This window comes from Rana temporaria, chromosome 8 (genome assembly GCF_905171775.1).
Source record: "Rana temporaria chromosome 8, aRanTem1.1, whole genome shotgun sequence".
Lineage (NCBI taxonomy): Eukaryota > Metazoa > Chordata > Amphibia > Anura > Ranidae > Rana > Rana temporaria.
In genome coordinates, this window is record NC_053496.1 from 4,195,809 (window position 1) to 4,206,713 (window position 10,905).

Below are 10,905 nucleotides of genomic sequence, written 5' to 3' on the forward strand. Positions count from 1 at the left end.
TCAAAACCCTGGACTGTCCAGGTGAATCCCCGACACACGATTCAAAACCCTGGACTGTCCAGGTGAATCCCGGACACACGATTCAAAACCCTGGACTGTCCAGGTGAATCCCCGACACACGATTCAAAACCCTGGACTGTCCAGGTGAATCCCGGAGACACAATTCAAAACCCTGGACTGTCCAGGTGAATCCCGGACACACGATTCAAAACCCTGGACTGTCCAGGTGAATCCCAGACACACGATTCAAAACCCTGGACTGTCCAGGTGAATCCCGGAGACACAATTCAAAACCCTGGACTGTCCAGGTGAATCCCGGAGACACAATTCAAAACCCTGGACTGTCCAGGTGAATCCCCGACACACGATTCAAAACCCCGGACTGTCCAGGTGAATCCCGGGCGCACGATTCAAAACCCTGGACTGTCCAGGTGAATCCCGGACGCACGATTCAAAACCCTGGACTGTCCAGGTGAATCCCGGACGCACGATTCAAAACCCTGGACTGTCCAGGTGAATCCCCGACACACGATTCAAAACCCCGGACTGTCCAGGTGAATCCCGGGCGCACGATTCAAAACCCTGGACTGTCCAGGTGAATCCCGGACACACGATTCAAAACCCTGGACTGTCCAGGTGAATCCCGGACACACGATTCAAAACCCTGGACTGTCCAGGTGAATCCCCGACACACGATTCAAAACCCTGGACTGTCCAGGTGAATCCCGGACACACGATTCAAAACCCTGGACTGTCCAGGTGAATCCCCGACACACGATTCAAAACCCTGGACTGTCCAGGTGAATCCCGGAGACACAATTCAAAACCCTGGACTGTCCAGGTGAATCCCGGACACACGATTCAAAACCCTGGACTGTCCAGGTGAATCCCAGACACACGATTCAAAACCCTGGACTGTCCAGGTGAATCCCGGAGACACAATTCAAAACCCTGGACTGTCCAGGTGAATCCCCGACACACGATTCAAAACCCCGGACTGTCCAGGTGAATCCCGGGCGCACGATTCAAAACCCTGGACTGTCCAGGTGAATCCCGGACGCACGATTCAAAACCCTGGACTGTCCAGGTGAATCCCGGACGCACGATTCAAAACCCTGGACTGTCCAGGTGAATCCCCGACACACGATTCAAAACCCCGGACTGTCCAGGTGAATCCCGGGCGCACGATTCAAAACCCTGGACTGTCCAGGTGAATCCCGGACACACGATTCAAAACCCTGGACTGTCCAGGTGAATCCCGGACACACGATTCAAAACCCTGGACTGTCCAGGTGAATCCCGGAGACACAATTCAAAACCCTGGACTGTCCAGGTGAATCCCAGACACACGATTCAAAACCCTGGACTGTCCAGGTGAATCCCGGAGACACAATTCAAAACCCTGGACTGTCCAGGTGAATCCCCGACACACGATTCAAAACCCCGGACTGTCCAGGTGAATCCCGGGCGCACGATTCAAAACCCTGGACTGTCCAGGTGAATCCCGGACGCACGATTCAAAACCCTGGACTGTCCAGGTGAATCCCGGACGCACGATTCAAAACCCTGGACTGTCCAGGTGAATCCCCGACACACGATTCAAAACCCTGGACTGTCCAGGTGAATCCCGGAGACACAATTCAAAACCCTGGACTGTCCAGGTGAATCCCGGACACACGATTCAAAACTCGGACTGTCCAGGTGAATCCAGGACACACGATTCAAAACCCTGGACTGTCCAGGTGAATCCCCGACACACGATTCAAAACCCCGGACTGTCCAGGTGAATCCCGGGCGCACGATTCAAAACCCTGGACTGTCCAGGTGAATCCCGGACGCACGATTCAAAACCCTGGACTGTCCAGGTGAATCCCGGACGCACGATTCAAAACCCTGGACTGTCCAGGTGAATCCCGGACGCACGATTCAAAACCCTGGACTGTCCAGGTGAATCCCCGACACACGATTCAAAACCCTGGACTGTCCAGGTGAATCCCGGAGACACAATTCAAAACCCTGGACTGTCCAGGTGAATCCAGGACACACGATTCAAAAAACCTGACTGTCCAGGTGAATCCCGGACGCACGATTCAAAACCCTGGACTGTCCAGGTGAATCCCCGACGCACGATTCAAAACCCTGGACTGTCCAGGTGAATCCCCGACACACGATTCAAAACCCCGGACTGTCCAGGTGAATCCCGGGCGCACGATTCAAAACCCTGGACTGTCCAGGTGAATCCCGGACGCACGATTCAAAACCCTGGACTGTCCAGGTGAATCCCGGACGCACGATTCAAAACCCTGGACTGTCCAGGTGAATCCCCGACACACGATTCAAAACCCCGGACTGTCCAGGTGAATCCCGGGCGCACGATTCAAAACCCTGGACTGTCCAGGTGAATCCCGGACACACGATTCAAAACCCTGGACTGTCCAGGTGAATCCCAGACACACGATTCAAAACCCTGGACTGTCCAGGTGAATCCCGGACACACGATTCAAAACCCTGGACTGTCCAGGTGAATCCCGGAGACACAATTCAAAACCCTGGACTGTCCAGGTGAATCCCAGACACACGATTCAAAACCCTGGACTGTCCAGGTGAATCCCGGAGACACAATTCAAAACCCTGGACTGTCCAGGTGAATCCCCGACACACGATTCAAAACCCCGGACTGTCCAGGTGAATCCCGGGCGCACGATTCAAAACCCTGGACTGTCCAGGTGAATCCCGGACGCACGATTCAAAACCCTGGACTGTCCAGGTGAATCCCGGACGCACGATTCAAAACCCTGGACTGTCCAGGTGAATCCCCGACACACGATTCAAAACCCTGGACTGTCCAGGTGAATCCCGGAGACACAATTCAAAACCCTGGACTGTCCAGGTGAATCCCGGACACACGATTCAAAACTCGGACTGTCCAGGTGAATCCAGGACACACGATTCAAAACCCTGGACTGTCCAGGTGAATCCCCGACACACGATTCAAAACCCCGGACTGTCCAGGTGAATCCCGGGCGCACGATTCAAAACCCTGGACTGTCCAGGTGAATCCCGGACGCACGATTCAAAACCCTGGACTGTCCAGGTGAATCCCGGACGCACGATTCAAAACCCTGGACTGTCCAGGTGAATCCCGGACGCACGATTCAAAACCCTGGACTGTCCAGGTGAATCCCCGACACACGATTCAAAACCCTGGACTGTCCAGGTGAATCCCGGAGACACAATTCAAAACCCTGGACTGTCCAGGTGAATCCCGGACACACGATTCAAAACTCGGACTGTCCAGTTGAATCCAGGACACACGATTCAAAACCCTGGACTGTCCAGGTGAATCCCCGACACACGATTCAAAACCCCGGACTGTCCAGGTGAATCCCGGGCGCACGATTCAAAACCCTGGACTGTCCAGGTGAATCCCGGACGCACGATTCAAAACCCTGGACTGTCCAGGTGAATCCCGGACGCACGATTCAAAACCCTGGACTGTCCAGGTGAATCCCCGACGCACGATTCAAAACCCCGGACTGTCCAGGTGAATCCCGGACGCACGATTCAAAACCCTGGACTGTCCGGGTAAATCCCCGACACACGATTCAAAATCCTGGACTGTCCAGGTGAATCCCAGACGCACGATTCAAAACCCTGGACTGTCCAGGTGAATCCCAGAGACACAATTCAAAACCCTGGACTGTCCAGGTGAATCCCCGACACACGATTCAAAACCCTGGACTGTCCAGGTGAATCCCCGACGCACGATTCAAAACCCTGGACTGTCCAGGTGAATCCCCGACACACGATTCAAAACCCTGGACTGTCCAGGTGAATCCCCGACGCACGATTCAAAACCCCGGACTGTCCAGGTGAATCCCCGACGCACGATTCAAAACCCCGTACTGTCCAGGTGAATCCCCGACGCACGATTCAAAACCCTGGACTGTCCAGGTGAATCCCCGACACACGATTCAAAATCCTGGACTGTCCAGGTGAATCCCGGACGCACGATTCAAAACCCTGGACTGTCCAGGTGAATCCCCGACACACGATTCAAAATCCTGGACTGTCCAGGTGAATCCCCGACGCACGATTCAAAACCCTGGACTGTCCAGGTGAATCCAGGACACACGATTCAAAAAACCTGACTGTCCAGGTGAATCCCGGACGCACGATTCAAAACCCTGGACTGTCCAGGTGAATCCCCAACACACGATTCAAAACCCTGGACTGTCCAGGTGAATCCCCGACACACGATTCAAAACCCTGGACTGTCCAGGTGAATCCCCGACGCACGATTCAAAACCCTGGACTGTCCAGGTGAATCCCGGACACACGATTCAAAACCCTGGACTGTCCAGGTGAATCCCCGACGCACGATTCAAAACCCTGGACTGTCCAGGTGAATCCCCGACACACGATTCAAAACCCTGGACTGTCCAGGTGAATCCCCGACACACGATTCCAAACCCTGGTCTGTCCAGGTGAATCCCCGACGCACGATTCAAAACCCTGGACTGTCCAGGTGAATCCCCGACACACGATTCAAAACCCTGGACTGTCCAGGTGAATCCCGGACACACGATTCAAAACCCTGGACTGTCCAGGTGAATCCAGGACGCACGATTCAAAACCCTGGACTGTCCAGGTGAATCCCCAACACACGATTCAAAACCCTGGACTGTCCAGGTGAATCTCGGACACACGATTCAAAACCCTGGACTGTCCAGGTGAATCCCCGACACACGATTCAAAACCCTGGACTGTCCAGGTGAATCCCGGAGACACAATTCAAAACCCTGGACTGTCCAGGTGAATCCCGGACACACGATTCAAAACCCTGGACTGTCCAGGTGAATCCCAGACACACGATTCAAAACCCTGGACTGTCCAGGTGAATCCCGGAGACACAATTCAAAACCCTGGACTGTCCAGGTGAATCCCCGACACACGATTCAAAACCCCGGACTGTCCAGGTGAATCCCGGGCGCACGATTCAAAACCCTGGACTGTCCAGGTGAATCCCGGACGCACGATTCAAAACCCTGGACTGTCCAGGTGAATCCCGGACGCACGATTCAAAACCCTGGACTGTCCAGGTGAATCCCCGACACACGATTCAAAACCCTGGACTGTCCAGGTGAATCCCGGACACACAATTCAAAACCCTGGACTGTCCAGGTGAATCCCGGACACACGATTCAAAACCCTGGACTGTCCAGGTGAATCCCGGAGACACAATTCAAAACCCTGGACTGTCCAGGTGAATCCCCGACGCACGATTCAAAACCCCGGACTGTCCAGGTGAATCCCGGGCGCACGATTCAAAACCCTGGACTGTCCAGGTGAATCCCGGACGCACGATTCAAAACCCTGGACTGTCCAGGTGAATCCCGGACGCACGATTCAAAACCCTGGACTGTCCAGGTGAATCCCCGACACACGATTCAAAACCCCGGACTGTCCAGGTGAATCCCGGGCGCACGATTCAAAACCCTGGACTGTCCAGGTGAATCCCGGACACACGATTCAAAACCCTGGACTGTCCAGGTGAATCCCGGACACACGATTCAAAACCCTGGACTGTCCAGGTGAATCCCGGACACACGATTCAAAACCCTGGACTGTCCAGGTGAATCCCGGAGACACAATTCAAAACCCTGGACTGTCCAGGTGAATCCCAGACACACGATTCAAAACCCTGGACTGTCCAGGTGAATCCCGGAGACACAATTCAAAACCCTGGACTGTCCAGGTGAATCCCCGACACACGATTCAAAACCCCGGACTGTCCAGGTGAATCCCGGGCGCACGATTCAAAACCCTGGACTGTCCAGGTGAATCCCGGACGCACGATTCAAAACCCTGGACTGTCCAGGTGAATCCCGGACGCACGATTCAAAACCCTGGACTGTCCAGGTGAATCCCCGACACACGATTCAAAACCCTGGACTGTCCAGGTGAATCCCGGAGACACAATTCAAAACCCTGGACTGTCCAGGTGAATCCCGGACACACGATTCAAAACTCGGACTGTCCAGGTGAATCCAGGACACACGATTCAAAACCCTGGACTGTCCAGGTGAATCCCCGACACACGATTCAAAACCCCGGCCTGTCCAGGTGAATCCCGGACGCACGATTCAAAACCCTGGACTGTCCAGGTGAATCCCGGACACACGATTCAAAACCCTGGACTGTCCAGGTGAATCCCGGACGCACGATTCAAAACCCTGGACTGTCCAGGTGAATCCCGGACGCACGATTCAAAACCCTGGACTGTCCAGGTGAATCCCCGACACACGATTCAAAACCCTGGACTGTCCAGGTGAATCCCGGAGACACAATTCAAAACCCTGGACTGTCCAGGTGAATCCCGGACACACGATTCAAAACTCGGACTGTCCAGTTGAATCCAGGACACACGATTCAAAACCCTGGACTGTCCAGGTGAATCCCCGACACACGATTCAAAACCCCGGACTGTCCAGGTGAATCCCGGGCGCACGATTCAAAACCCTGGACTGTCCAGGTGAATCCCGGACGCACGATTCAAAACCCTGGACTGTCCAGGTGAATCCCGGACGCACGATTCAAAACCCTGGACTGTCCAGGTGAATCCCCGACGCACGATTCAAAACCCCGGACTGTCCAGGTGAATCCCGGACGCACGATTCAAAACCCTGGACTGTCCGGGTAAATCCCCGACACACGATTCAAAATCCTGGACTGTCCAGGTGAATCCCAGACGCACGATTCAAAACCCTGGACTGTCCAGGTGAATCCCGGACACACGATTCAAAACCCTGGACTGTCCAGGTGAATCCCAGAGACACAATTCAAAACCCTGGACTGTCCAGGTGAATCCCCGACACACGATTCAAAACCCTGGACTGTCCAGGTGAATCCCCGACGCACGATTCAAAACCCTGGACTGTCCAGGTGAATCCCCGACACACGATTCAAAACCCTGGACTGTCCAGGTGAATCCCCGACGCACGATTCAAAACCCCGGACTGTCCAGGTGAATCCCCGACGCACGATTCAAAACCCCGTACTGTCCAGGTGAATCCCCGACACACGATTCAAAACCCTGGACTGTCCAGGTGAATCCCCGACACACGATTCAAAATCCTGGACTGTCCAGGTGAATCCCGGACGCACGATTCAAAACCCTGGACTGTCCAGGTGAATCCCCGACACACGATTCAAAATCCTGGACTGTCCAGGTGAATCCCCGACACACGATTCAAAACCCTGGACTGTCCAGGTGAATCCCCGACACACGATTCAAAACCCTGGACTGTCCAGGTGAATCCCGGAGACACAATTCAAAACCCTGGACTGTCCAGGTGAATCCCGGACACACGATTCAAAACCCTGGACTGTCCAGGTGAATCCCAGACACACGATTCAAAACCCTGGACTGTCCAGGTGAATCCCGGAGACACAATTCAAAACCCTGGACTGTCCAGGTGAATCCCCGACACACGATTCAAAACCCCGGACTGTCCAGGTGAATCCCGGGCGCACGATTCAAAACCCTGGACTGTCCAGGTGAATCCCGGACGCACGATTCAAAACCCTGGACTGTCCAGGTGAATCCCGGACGCACGATTCAAAACCCTGGACTGTCCAGGTGAATCCCCGACACACGATTCAAAACCCCGGACTGTCCAGGTGAATCCCGGAGACACAATTCAAAACCCTGGACTGTCCAGGTGAATCCCCGACACACGATTCAAAACCCTGGACTGTCCAGGTGAATCCCGGAGACACAATTCAAAACCCTGGACTGTCCAGGTGAATCCCGGACACACGATTCAAAACCCTGGACTGTCCAGGTGAATCCCGGGCGCACGATTCAAAACCCTGGACTGTCCAGGTGAATCCCGGACGCACGATTCAAAACCCTGGACTGTCCAGGTGAATCCCGGACACACGATTCAAAACCCTGGACTGTCCAGGTGAATCCCCGACACACGATTCAAAACCCCGGACTGTCCAGGTGAATCCCGGGCGCACGATTCAAAACCCTGGACTGTCCAGGTGAATCCCGGACACACGATTCAAAACCCTGGACTGTCCAGGTGAATCCCAGACACACGATTCAAAACCCTGGACTGTCCAGGTGAATCCCGGACACACGATTCAAAACCCTGGACTGTCCAGGTGAATCCCGGAGACACAATTCAAAACCCTGGACTGTCCAGGTGAATCCCAGACACACGATTCAAAACCCTGGACTGTCCAGGTGAATCCCGGAGACACAATTCAAAACCCTGGACTGTCCAGGTGAATCCCCGACACACGATTCAAAACCCTGGACTGTCCAGGTGAATCCCGGGCGCACGATTCAAAACCCTGGACTGTCCAGGTGAATCCCGGACGCACGATTCAAAACCCTGGACTGTCCAGGTGAATCCCGGACGCACGATTCAAAACCCTGGACTGTCCAGGTGAATCCCCAACACACGATTCAAAACCCTGGACTGTCCAGGTGAATCCCGGAGACACAATTCAAAACCCTGGACTGTCCAGGTGAATCCCGGACACACGATTCAAAACTCGGACTGTCCAGGTGAATCCAGGACACACGATTCAAAACCCTGGACTGTCCAGGTGAATCCCCGACACACGATTCAAAACCCCGGACTGTCCAGGTGAATCCCGGGCGCACGATTCAAAACCCTGGACTGTCCAGGTGAATCCCGGACGCACGATTCAAAACCCTGGACTGTCCAGGTGAATCCCGGACGCACGATTCAAAACCCTGGACTGTCCAGGTGAATCCCGGACGCACGATTCAAAACCCTGGACTGTCCAGGTGAATCCCCGACACACGATTCAAAACCCTGGACTGTCCAGGTGAATCCCGGAGACACAATTCAAAACCCTGGACTGTCCAGGTGAATCCCGGACACACGATTCAAAACTCGGACTGTCCAGTTGAATCCAGGACACACGATTCAAAACCCTGGACTGTCCAGGTGAATCCCCGACACACGATTCAAAACCCCGGACTGTCCAGGTGAATCCCGGGCGCACGATTCAAAACCCTGGACTGTCCAGGTGAATCCCGGACGCACGATTCAAAACCCTGGACTGTCCAGGTGAATCCCGGACGCACGATTCAAAACCCTGGACTGTCCAGGTGAATCCCCGACGCACGATTCAAAACCCCGGACTGTCCAGGTGAATCCCGGACGCACGATTCAAAACCCTGGACTGTCCGGGTAAATCCCCGACACACGATTCAAAATCCTGGACTGTCCAGGTGAATCCCAGACGCACGATTCAAAACCCTGGACTGTCCAGGTGAATCCCGGACACACGATTCAAAACCCTGGACTGTCCAGGTGAATCCCAGAGACACAATTCAAAACCCTGGACTGTCCAGGTGAATCCCCGACACACGATTCAAAACCCTGGACTGTCCAGGTGAATCCCCGACGCACGATTCAAAACCCTGGACTGTCCAGGTGAATCCCCGACACACGATTCAAAACCCTGGACTGTCCAGGTGAATCCCCGACGCACGATTCAAAACCCCGGACTGTCCAGGTGAATCCCCGACGCACGATTCAAAACCCCGTACTGTCCAGGTGAATCCCCGACGCACGATTCAAAACCCTGGACTGTCCAGGTGAATCCCCGACACACGATTCAAAATCCTGGACTGTCCAGGTGAATCCCGGACGCACGATTCAAAACCCTGGACTGTCCAGGTGAATCCCCGACACACGATTCAAAATCCTGGACTGTCCAGGTGAATCCCCGACACACGATTCAAAATCCTGGACTGTCCAGGTGAATCCCCGACGCACGATTCAAAACCCTGGACTGTCCAGGTGAATCCAGGACACACGATTCAAAAAACCTGACTGTCCAGGTGAATCCCGGACGCACGATTCAAAACCCTGGACTGTCCAGGTGAATCCCCAACACACGATTCAAAACCCTGGACTGTCCAGGTGAATCCCCGACACACGATTCAAAACCCTGGACTGTCCAGGTGAATCCCCGACGCACGATTCAAAACCCTGGACTGTCCAGGTGAATCCCGGACACACGATTCAAAACCCTGGACTGTCCAGGTGAATCCCCGACGCACGATTCAAAACCCTGGACTGTCCAGGTGAATCCCCGACACACGATTCAAAACCCTGGACTGTCCAGGTGAATCCCCGACACACGATTCCAAACCCTGGTCTGTCCAGGTGAATCCCGGACACACGATTCAAAACCCTGGACTGTCCAGGTGAATCCCCGACGCACGATTCAAAACCCTGGACTGTCCAGGTGAATCCCCGACACACGATTCAAAACCCTGGACTGTCCAGGTGAATCCCGGACACACGATTCAAAACCCTGGACTGTCCAGGTGAATCTCGGACAGGTGGCAACCCTAAGGAGGGGTACCCCTGTGCTTTTTTTTTTTTGGGTGGGATCATCATGTTTTAAATCATGTATCCGGGATTCACCTGGACAGTCCAGGGTTTTGAATCATGTGTCCGGGTTTCAGGCAGACTGAAACCCGGACACATTATTTAGACCTAGCTGTGGTTCCCCCAAGTAACCAAGAGAGTCGCACACAAATCTGTTTCTGTACGGGAGTTGTGGCGGCTGTCTGGGGGGCAGGTTTAGCATCACTGGGGGGGAGGGGGTAGGGCGATGATGTCAGCAAGATCAATTTGGCCACACCCACCGTTTGCTGTGACACGCTATGCGCACCAAATCACTACTTTTCCTTGAGGGGACCCAAAAGGTGTCCCAGGCCTCTAAAATGTTCGGGTTTGACTTACTTATGGGCTCCTCCTCCACCTTTTGGGCACACCTCCCCAGGGATTGGCTGGAGTTCCATGAATATTCTGGCTGCTCTCCTTTCCTCTATACTTCTAG